This window comes from Rhinopithecus roxellana, chromosome 14 (assembly GCF_007565055.1).
Source record: "Rhinopithecus roxellana isolate Shanxi Qingling chromosome 14, ASM756505v1, whole genome shotgun sequence".
Taxonomy (NCBI): domain Eukaryota; kingdom Metazoa; phylum Chordata; class Mammalia; order Primates; family Cercopithecidae; genus Rhinopithecus; species Rhinopithecus roxellana.
Window position 1 is genome coordinate 64,655,920 of NC_044562.1, and position 11,611 is coordinate 64,667,530.

The window sequence follows — 11,611 nt, forward strand, 5'->3', positions numbered from 1 at the left end:
TTTTGACTGCAGCAATCTGTAACTTAAACAGAAACAATTGATCCTGGGGTCAATATTTTCTGCTGACTTTTCCTATGGAAATGTTCCAGTTTGAGGACACTTTTGAAGTTTGCAACTCACCAGGGAACTTTAGCCCAAAGCAAAAGGCATCAAGAGGCTCAGGATTCCACGTGTGCTGTTTATTTTGCTCTATTTTAATTTCATTCTTTTGGGGGAGGGGATATAATCTTATATTCAACAAAATGGTTAATCTTAAATTGTTGTGTATTGAGATCCCCTCATGGTTCTAAAGATTTTGCAGTTGACTGCTTATGAAAATTGTGTGTGTATAAGATCTTCTTGGAAATTATAACCTTGGAGAAGATAATTTTATGTAGGGTTCCTAAATACTCAGAGCAAGTACAAGTGCGGTAAAAAACTGGGACACACCATCCTATTAACCAACCTTCTGTGCTACTGGACACTTTTGCACATCACCTGGATAATAAGGTATTTACATGTTGATGATTTCCATGCACTGTAAGATCCTGAGGTAGTTTTTGAATGATTAAAAAGGAGAGCTACTTTATTGGAAGTACAGTTTGTGTTGTATGTAGGTCATTATGTTCTTATTTGTGGATTTCATGCATAAGAAGCTGTGTTTTGGCTCAGAAAGACCTGGACTGAGATCTTGGCTCTACCATGTACCAGGTGTATACCCTTGGGCATGGCACTCAACACCTCTGAACCTCAATTTTCTCATCTATAAAATGGGCGTAAATGGTTAGATGTCAGGTGTGTTATTAGTCAGGGTTCTCCAGATAGGAGAACCAAAATATACAGGGAGAGAGAAAGAGAGATTTTTTTATACATATACTTTAAGTTCTGGGGTACATGTACAGAACCTTCAGGTTTGTTACATAGGTATACATGTGCCATGGTTGTTTGCTGCACCCATTAACCCATCATCTACGTTAGGTATTTCTGCTAATGCTATCCCTCCCCCTAGTTCCCCACCCCCCAACAGGCCCCAGTGGGTGATGTTCTCCTCCCTGTGTCCATTTGTTCTCATTGTTCAACTCCCACTTACGAGTGAGAACATATGGTGTTTGGTTTTCTTTTCTTGTGTTAGTTTGCTGAGAATGATGGTTTCCAGCTTCATCCATGTCCCTACAAAGGATATGAACTCATCCTTTTTTATGGCTGCATAGTATTCCATGGTGTATATGTGCCACATTTTCTTTATCCAGTCTATCATTGATGGGCATTTGGGTTGGCTTCAAGTCTTTGCTATTGTGAACAGTACTGCAATAAACATACGTGTGCATGTGTCTTTATAGTGAAATGATTTATAATCCTTTGGGTATATATCCAGTAATGGGATGGCTGGGTCAAATGGTATTTTGTAGTTCTAGATCCTTGAGGAATCACCACACTGTCTTCCACAATGGTTGAACTAATTTACACTCCCATCAACAGTGTAAAAGTGTTTCTATTTCTCCACATCCTCTCCAGCATCTGTTGTTTCCTGACTTTTTAAGGATCGCCATTCTAACTGGCATGAGATGGTATCTCATGGTGGTTTTGATTTGCATTTATCTAATGACCAGTCATGATGAGCATTTTTTCGTATGTGTGTTGGCTGCATAAATGTCTTCTTTTGAGAAGTGTCTGTTCATATCCCTTGCCCACTTTTTGATGGGGTTGGTTTTTTCTTATGGCTAGCCATATGCAGAAAGCTGAAACTAGATCCCTTCTTTATACCTTATACAAAAATTAACTCAAGATGGTTTAAAGACTTAAACGTAAAACCTAAAACCATAAAAACCCTAGAAGAAAACCTAGGCAACACCATTCAGTACCTAGGCATGGGCAAAGACTTTGTGACTAAAACAACAAAAACAATGGCAACAAAAGCCAAAATAGACAAATGGGCTCTAATTAAACTAAAGAACTTCTGCACAGCAAAAGAAACTGTCATCAGAGAGAACAAGCAACCTACAGAATGGGAGAAAAGTTTTGCAATCTATCCGTCTGACAAAGGGCTAATACCTAGAATCTGTAAAGAACTTAAACAAATTTACAAGAAAGAGAGATTTTAAGGAGTTTGCTCACACGATTGTGGAAGCTGGCAAGCCCAAAGTGTGTGGTGTAGGCTGGGAGGCTGGAGCCCCAGTGAAGAGTTGCTGTTTCAGCCAATGGCAATTGACTGGCAGAATGTCTGCCTGCTCAGGTGACATCAGTCTTTTTCTATTCAGGCCTTTGACTGATTGGATGAGGCCCACCCACATAAGGAACAGTAACCTACTTTACATGAAGTCTGTCAATTTAAACGTTAATCTCATTTTTAAAAATACCTTCTCAGAAACGTCTAAAATAGTGTTTGACAAAATGTCTGAGTACCGTGGCCTAACCAAGTTGACACATTAAATTAGTCATCATAAACAGATTAAATAACAACCTCTCAGAAGAGTACTTGGCAATTAATTGCTCAACAAAAGGTAACCACTAGTAAGAATTCAATTCAATAGATACTTTTAGTATCTGCTATGTGTAAGGCAACAGGTCCAGAGAATATCTGAAATGAACTAATAATCCAGCCTATCCTTCATAAACAGTGCAAATGTGGGTGCCATCACAGGAAGTACAAATCCTTGGAGGAATTCAGAGAGAAGCTGAAGAAAGACTTCTTGGAGATGGTGGAAACATTGGCAGTTTGTGTTCTTCTCTCAAGCTAAGTGCCCAGGAGATCATTTGTCTCTTTGACCTTGGCCTTGATGGATGCAAACTCATTTAACAGGAGAGAAGGAGCCTCAGCCCAGGACAAAAGACCAGAAAAGGGAACAGTGGGAATGAGACAGCAGGCATTTGCCAAGAGATGTGGTGGGGAGCAGGGATGTTCTTTAAAGGCAGGCCAGGCACAGTTACCAACCAGGAGGATGAGGAGACCTAAACACAATAGATGTGCCCTGTAGGAAGGCAGGGATACAAAGTTTAAATTACTGCTACCATTATATAAAGCAACTTTATGAATCAAAGTATTGCCTCAGTTTTGCCTGCACTCTTCACCAAGGGACAAAAGTATGCTTCTGATGAGTTTACATACTGACCAGGTCATGATGCTCTCATGAGTATTTACTGCCCTGACCCAAAAGACGTTCTTGCTACAAGTCTTACTCATCAGCACTTTGGCACAAAGGCATGTTTAAAATCCCTGGATAATCTCAGGTTCTAAGTGCTCATTCATCTCACTCACGCACAACTCTGGATCCAACAGGTTCTGGCCACTCTCCAGCCTTATCTCGAGCCATCCTCCGTTCCCCACTAGGTGTCCTTGAGTTCCTTGGGGACACCAAATGACTTCCATCCCAAGGCCTTTCTACATGCTATTCACTGCATCAGACAATAATGACATTCCTCTTACATGCCCCCAAATCAGCTTCTCTCTACTGCTCAAGTCTCAGCTTAAAGAGCACTTCCTCAGAGAGCTTCCCTTGATCAAGCCCTGACCTAAACCAGTCTACCGTCTACTCCTCCATGCCAGTTCCATGCTTCCCTCGTTCCTAGCACTTACTGCAAATGCATAATGATCTTGCTGGTTTGCTTGATGTTGTCTTTCTCCTCTAGTAGACTCTAAGCTCCATGACACAGAAACTATGATTGTCTTATTTATGGTATCCTGAAGCACCCAGATAGGAATACGATTAAATATTTGCTGAATGAATGAGTGAGTGAATGAGCACACTTGGTCTCTCCGAACTTTAACCCAAGTCTTTCTGTTTGAAACCAGCACTAATTTCTGGTATGTAACAGGTACACAGAGCAGTGTGCTGTGAAGTGATGACCATTAAAATTTGTAATTCTATTACTTTTAACCTGCTTTGAACTCAATTCCATTAGAGTCTTCCAGATTTAACTAATGGCACCATCTGGCACCAAACTCCATGGTCTCATTAAATGAGCAGTAGTAATAAAACTAATTGCAGAAGAGTAGAGGAGATTAAGGAGACAACAATAAAATAATGTTTCCAGCACAGGGCTATTGATTTTGTTTGTAGCTTGCTGGTGTGGAGAGAGATTCTTTCATTTCTCAGATTCTCTTGGCTACAATTAAACGTTGGCACCACACATGCGGGGCAGGCACTGATTAGTGCTGAAAAGTGATGATCTAAAAATGCCTCTGCAGACTTCTGTCATGTCTAGTAAACCTAGAAGATTAAATACAAGACATCTAGTACATTTCAGGCCATAATGATCTATTTTATTCGTCTTTTTCCCATCTGCAGAAATGTGTACAGCATTAATGCCTCCCCAGTTTTGTGCTGCTCCAACACAAATTATTTAGGTAAGGTATTACAAATTATGTGGCACTAAGTGAAAAGAGTTGTGTACAATAGCTTTTTTTTTAACATAGCCTCTGGAAATTTATATAAAATTTACCTCAGAAAGCTTGACAAGAGCCATTGGAAGCCTATCAAATAAAGACGGGTGGGCATGCACATTATAGACTAATAGGTTTCATCACTATCATCTTTATTCATCTTGGTCATCTCTGTTATTTGAGAAAAATCACCTCATTTAGAGCAAATGTAAACCAAATCTTCATCTAATGCATAAACCATAGTTTTTGGAGCTGCCTTCCAATTTCATGTAATGGCATGATTTCTAAATTCCTGAACTCCACTGTCAAGATTTACCTTGATGGCCTGTAGTTCACAACCCTTCCATGTTCAATGCTATTGTTACATTTATTTGGTAGGAACCACAGGTTTATCTGCTAAGGAAAGTAGTACAGATCAGCAGGTCTCACAGTGTAGGCCCCAGACCAGCAGCTTCAGCACCTCCTAGGAACTTGCAAACTCCCAAGCCTTATCCCAGACCTGCTAAATCAGGAACTCTAGGGAGAAGATCCAGCCATCTATGCGTGTACAGGTCTCCCCATTATTCTGACTTACACTCAAGTCTGAGATGCACTGGTACAGAGCAATGGTTCTCAAAAGGGATGATTTTTGCCCATTAGGGACCCTTCGCAATGTCTGAAGTCACTACCAATCGCCACAACCAGAGGAGAGGGTTCTACTGACATCTAGTCGGTAGTAGATGGAGATACTACTGAACATGATTAATAGAGTTCACGGGACATATGCCCACAAGAAAGAAATATCTGGTTCAGAATATGAATAGTGCCAAAGTTGAAAAACCCTGGTATAGGAAAGGACAAAGAAGAGTGAGCCCCATCCCTTTAAGGACACTTCCCAAAGCTCACACACATTGATGTTTGCATCTCATTGGCCAGAAATAAGTTACAGAGCTAACCTACTGTGAGGGACAGTAGGAAATGTAATCCACTCACTGAGAGGATAGATGTTGGAATAGTACGCAAGACTTTGCCAACTTGAGTTGCAGAAACCAGGGAATTTATGCTGCATAGTATAGAGATGAAGGGCATTTCCAGGAAGACAGTTGTGCAAGAGGCTAGAGAGCAATCCTTGGTTGGAAAGTCCTCAAGAAAAGATGAAATTAATAGAGTCCTTGATAAACAATATTCAGAAGAGATTTATATGTCTGATGGAGGGTTTTAGAGTTTAATTTCTGATAAGTACAGAGAAAATCAAGTTTTTTCAATGAGGTGCTGTTATTTTCAGGAAAAAAATAAACATTTATTCAAGAAATGTTTACCAGTTGGGAATGTCTTGGTTATAGTGTGGTAACAAACATTTCCAAAGTTGCAGTAGCTGGAAACAATAAGGTTTCATTTTTTGCTTATACTACATATCCACCACGGGTTGAATGAGGCGTTTTGTTCATCATAGTTACAAATGGATGCAAGGTAATGAAGCAACTATTTATTATTATGATGATGATAAATAACACATAGCAGAAAATCTGCTCTCTTAACAAACGTTAAGTGTACAATACAATATTGTCAACTACAAGTACAATGTCACAAAGCAGATCCCTTGAACCTTTACATCTTGCACAAATGAAACTACACCCATTGAACAACTCCCTTTCCTCCTTCCCCAAACCCCTATTCTCTAGCAACCACCATTATATTTTCTATTTCTGTGAGTTTGGTTACTTGAGAAACCTCATATAAATGGAATCATGCAGTATTTGTCCTTTTGTGATTGGCTTATTTAACTTAGTGTAATGTCCTAGCACAATGTTCATCCATGACATAGCATATGACAGGCTTATTTTTATAGCTAAATCGTATTCCATTCTATGTACATACCACATTTTCCTTATCCACTCATCCATCAATGAACATTTAGGCTATTTCCACCTCTTGGCCCTTGTGAACAATGCTACAATAACCATGGGAGTGCATATATCTCTTCAAAAACATGATTTCAGTTCTTTTGGATAAATTCCCAGAAGTGGGATTGTGAATCACAAGGTAGTTATTTTTAAGTTTTTGAAGAATCACCATAGAGTTTTCTATAGCAGCTGCACCATTTTGCACTCACGTAAACAGTGTTCAAGACTTCCAACTGCTACACATGTTCACCAACACTTGTTATTTTCTGATTTTTGGATAATAACCATTCTAACAAGTGTGAGGTGACATATCATTGTGATTTTGATTTGCTTTTCTCTGATGACTAGTGATGTTGAAAATCTTTTCACATACCCATTGGCCATTTATATGTCTTCTTTGGAGAAATGTCTATTCAATCTTTTGCCCATTTTTTCATTGGGTTATTTGTGGCTTTTGGCCATTAGGTTGTAGAAGTTTCTTATATATTTCACACATTAATCTCTTATCAGATGTACAATTTGCAAATATTTTCTGCCGTTTTGGAGGTTTTCTGTTCACCCTATTGGTTGTTTACTTCACTGTGCAGAAGTCTTTTCGTTTGATTAATCCTACTTGTCTATTTTTGTTTTAGTTGCCTGGCTTTTGGTATCATGTCCAAGAAGCCTGGCTTTTGGTATCAATGTCCAAGAAGTCATTGCCAAGACCAATATCATGAAGATTTTCCCTTATGTTTTCTTCTAGGAGTTCTACAGTTTTAAGTCTTCTGTTTAACTTTTTAATCCATTTTGAGTTGATTTTTGTGTATGGAGCAAGATTAGGATCCAATCTCTTTTACACATGGATATCCAGCTTTTCCAATACCATTCATTGAAGACACTAATGTTTCCCCACTGTTTACTCTGGGGTCCCTTGGCAAAGAGCAATTGATCAGTTTTTGTACAGATTAATTTCTGGACTCTCTATTCTGTTCTATTGGTCTATATGCCTATCTTTAGGCAAGAACCACAGTGTTTTCATTACTATAGCTATATTTTGAAATCAAATAGTATAACACCTCCAGTTTTGTTCTTTCTGAAGATTGGTCTGTAGTCTTTTGTGGTTCCATATAAATTATAGAATCGCTTTCTTTTCTATTTCAATTAAAATGCCGTTAGAATTTTGATAGAACTTGCAATGAATCTTTAGATTTCTTTGGGTAGCATGAACATTTTCAGAATAGTATTTCTTGCAATTCATAAAACATAAGTTGCCTTTCTATTTATCTGTGTCTTCTTTGACTTCTTTCCACAATGTTTCGTAGTTTTCAATGTAAAAGTCTTTTGCATCTTTGGTTAAATTTATTTCTAGGTATTTAATTCACCTTGATGCTATTGTACATAAATTGTTTTCTTAATTTCTTTTTTGGATTGTTTGTTGTTAGTATATAGAAATGCAACTGATTTTTGTGTGTTGATTTTGTATTCTGCAACTTTGCTGAATTCATTTATTAGTTCTAACAGAATTTTGTGAAATCTTTAGGATTTTCCACATATAACATCATATCATCTGTGAACAGAGATACTTTTACTGCTTCTTTTTCAATTCGGATGCCTGTTATTTATTTTTCTTGCCTATTAACCTGACTAGAACTTCTAGTACAATGCTGAATAGAAGTGGGAACGTGGACATCCTTGCCTTCTTCTTGATCTTAGAGGAAAAGCTTTCAGTTTTTCACCATTGAGTATGATGTATAGCTAACAGTATGATGTTAGCTATGGGCTTTATATATATGGCCTTTATTATGTTGAGGTAATTTCCTTCTCTTCCTACTTTGCTGAATGTTTTTATCATGAAAGGGTGATAATTTTCTTAAATGCTTTTCCTGCATATATGGAGATAATTGTGTGATTCTTACACTCTGTTCTGTTAATGTGCTGTGTCACATTGATGGATTTCTGTATGTTCAACCATTCTTGAATCCCAGAAATGAATCCACTTAGTCATGGTGTATGATTCTGCTAATGTGCTGTTGGATTTATTTGGCTAGTATTTTGTTAAGGATGTTTGCACCTATATTCATCAGGGACGTTAGCCCATAATTTCTTTTCTTATAGTTTCTATTTGTGTGTAACTCTGGTCTTATATAATGAGTTTGAAAATGTTCCTTCTTTTCAATTTTTTTTTTTGAAGAGTTTAAGGATTGGCATCAATTCTTTAAATGTTTGGTAGAATTCACCAGCGACATCATCTGGTCCTGGGCTCTTCTCTGTTGGGAAGCTTTTGATTACTATTTAATCTCCTTACTTATACATGTGTTGAGATTTTCTATTTCTTCATTATTAGGTCTTTATGGGTTGTGTGTATACTTAAAATGTAAGAGAGAAGATCTCTCGTTATATGTTATTTACCAGAAAAACCTGGGTTTTCCAATGCATTGGTGTGTAATTGTTCATAGTAGTCTCTTAGAATTCTTCTTATTTCTTTGGCATTAGTTGTAATGCCTCCTCTTTTATTTCTTATTTTATTTATTTGGATCTTTTTAGTCTAGTTAAAAATTGTCAATTTTATTGATCTTTTTCAAAAATAAACTCTTAGTTTGGCTTTTTTTAATTGTTTGTCTATCCTCTATTTTACTTCTGTTAGAATCTATATAGTTTTATTCATTCTGCTAACTGTGGGTTTAGTTTATTGTTCTTTATTCTAGTTCCTTGAGGTGTACATTTAGGCTGTTTATTTGGCATCTTTCTTTTTTTTAGTGTAAGCATTTATCACTTCCCTCTTAGTACTGTGATTTTTGTATCAAGTAAGTTTTAGTATGTTATTTGTTCTCACTTGTATCAATATTTTCTGATTTCCCTTTTACTTCCTCTTTGTCCCATTAGGTATTTAGGAAAATGTCATTTAATTTCTACATATTTGCAAATATTAGTTTTCCTTCTGCTATTGATTTCTAGTTTTATTCCATTGTGGTTGAAAAAGACTTGGTGTGATTTCAATCATTTTAAATCTATTAAGACTTGTTTTGTGACCTAACATGTGTTCTGTCTTAAAGAATCTTCTGTGTGCTTGAGAAAAACATGTATTCTTCTGCTCTTGGGTGGGATGTTCTGTGTATGTCCATTAGGTCCATTCAGTCTGTAGTGTTGTCCAAGTCCGCTGCTTCCTTATTGATCTGTTATCTGGATTTTCTATCCGTTATTGAAAGTAGAGTATTGAAATATCTTACTATTATTGTGTTGCTGGCTATTTCCCCCTTTCGGTTCTATCAATATTTGCTTTACATATTTTGGTGCTCTGATGTTGTGTGCATATATATTTATATTTATCTTCCTAGTGAATTGACTCTTTTATCACGATACGATGTCCTTCCTTGTCTCTTGTGACAGTTTTGACTTCATATCTATTTTCATTGATATAAGAATGGTCACCCATGCTCTCTTTTCGTTACCATTTTCATGGAATATGTTTCCATTCTTTAACTTTCAGCCTATGTGTGTCCTTAATTCTAAAGACAGTATTTTGTATGCAGTGTACAGTTGGATCTTGTTTTTTTAAGTATATTCCCCACTCAATAGCTTTTGATTGAGATGTTTAATCCATTTACATTTAAAGTAATTATTGATAAAGGAGTTACTATAGCCAATTTTTAATTGATTTTTGTCTTTTTTTGTAGTTATTTCATCCCTTTTTTCTTGTTGTCTTTCTTTGTGTTTTACGGATTTTTTTGTAGTGACATGTTTTGATTTTTTAAAATATTTTTGTATATCTTCTGTCGGTATTTTCTTTGTATTTATCACAAGGCTTTCATAAGACATCTTGTAACAATCTATTTTAAGTTCATTGCAACTTAATTTCAATTGCACACAAAAGCTCTACACTTTAATTTCTCCATGAAATACTTTATATTATTTATTAAAGAAGGATGCTTAGATTCATTTTTAATTTTTATTGATATACAATATTTGTACATTTTTATGAGGGTACATGTGTCATTTTGATACATGCATAGAATGTCTAATGATCAAGTCAGGGTATTCAAGGGATCCAGCTGAAGGTACTTATCATTTATAAGTGTTAGGGACTTTTTAAGCCAGTTTCTTCTTGCTATTTTGAAATACACAATATATTGTTGTTAACTGTAGTCACCTTACTCTGTTGTCTAATGATGGAACTTATTTCTTCTATCTAACTGTATGTTTGTACCCATTAAACAACCTCATTTCATTTCACCCCTCACACACACAAGCCCTTCCCATCCTCTGGTAACTGTCATTCTATTATCTACCTCCATGAGATCAATTCTTTTAGCTCCCACATATGAGTGAGAACATATAATATTTGTCCTTCTATGCTTGGCTTGTTCTACCTAACATAATGACCTCCAGTTCCACATATGTTGTTGCAAATGAGAGAATTTCATTCTGTTTTTAATGGCCAAGTAGTATTCCTTTGGTTATGTGTACCACGTTTTCTCTATTCACTCAAATCTCGATGTACACTTAGGCTGATTTCATATCTTTGGTATTGTGAATAGTGCCGTAAGAAACATGGGGGTCCAGGTTTCCCTTGGATGTACTGATTTTCTTTCCTTTGAATAAATACCCAGTAGTGGGATTGCTGGATTTTATGGTAGTACTATTATTAGTTTTTTGAGAAATTTTCATGCTGTTTTCCATAATGGCTATACTAATTTACATTCTCACCAACGATGGATAACAGTTCTCCTTTCTCCACATCCTTGCCAGCATTGGCTACTTTTTTGTCTTTTAAATAATAGTTATTCAAACTGAAATAAAAGGATAACTCGCTATAACCTCAAACTCCTGGGCTCAAGTGATCCTTCTTTTTTTTTTTCTCTTTTTTTAATTATACTTTAAGTTCTATGGTACATGTGCACAACGTGCAGGTTTGTTACATATGTATACATGTGCCGTGTTCGTGTGCTGCACCCATTAACTCATCATTTACATTAGGTATATCTCCTAATGCTATCCTTCCCCCCTCCCCTCACCCCACGACAGGCCCTGGTGTGTGATGTTCCCCTTCCTGTGTCCAGTTGTTCTCATTATTCAATTCCCACCTATGAGTGAGAACATGCGGTGTCTGGCTTTTTTGTCCCTGCAATAGTTTGCTGAGAATGATAGTTTCCAGCTTCATCCATGTCCCTACAAAGGACATGAACTCATCCTTCTTTATGACTGCATAGTATTCCATGGTGTATATGTGCCACATTTTCTTAATCCAGTCTATCATTGATGGACATTTGGGTTGGTTCCAAGTCTTTGCTATTGTGAATAGTGCTGCAATAAATATACATGTGCACGTGTCTTTATAGCAGCATGATTTATAATCCTTTGGGTATATACCCAGTAATGGGATGGCTGGGTC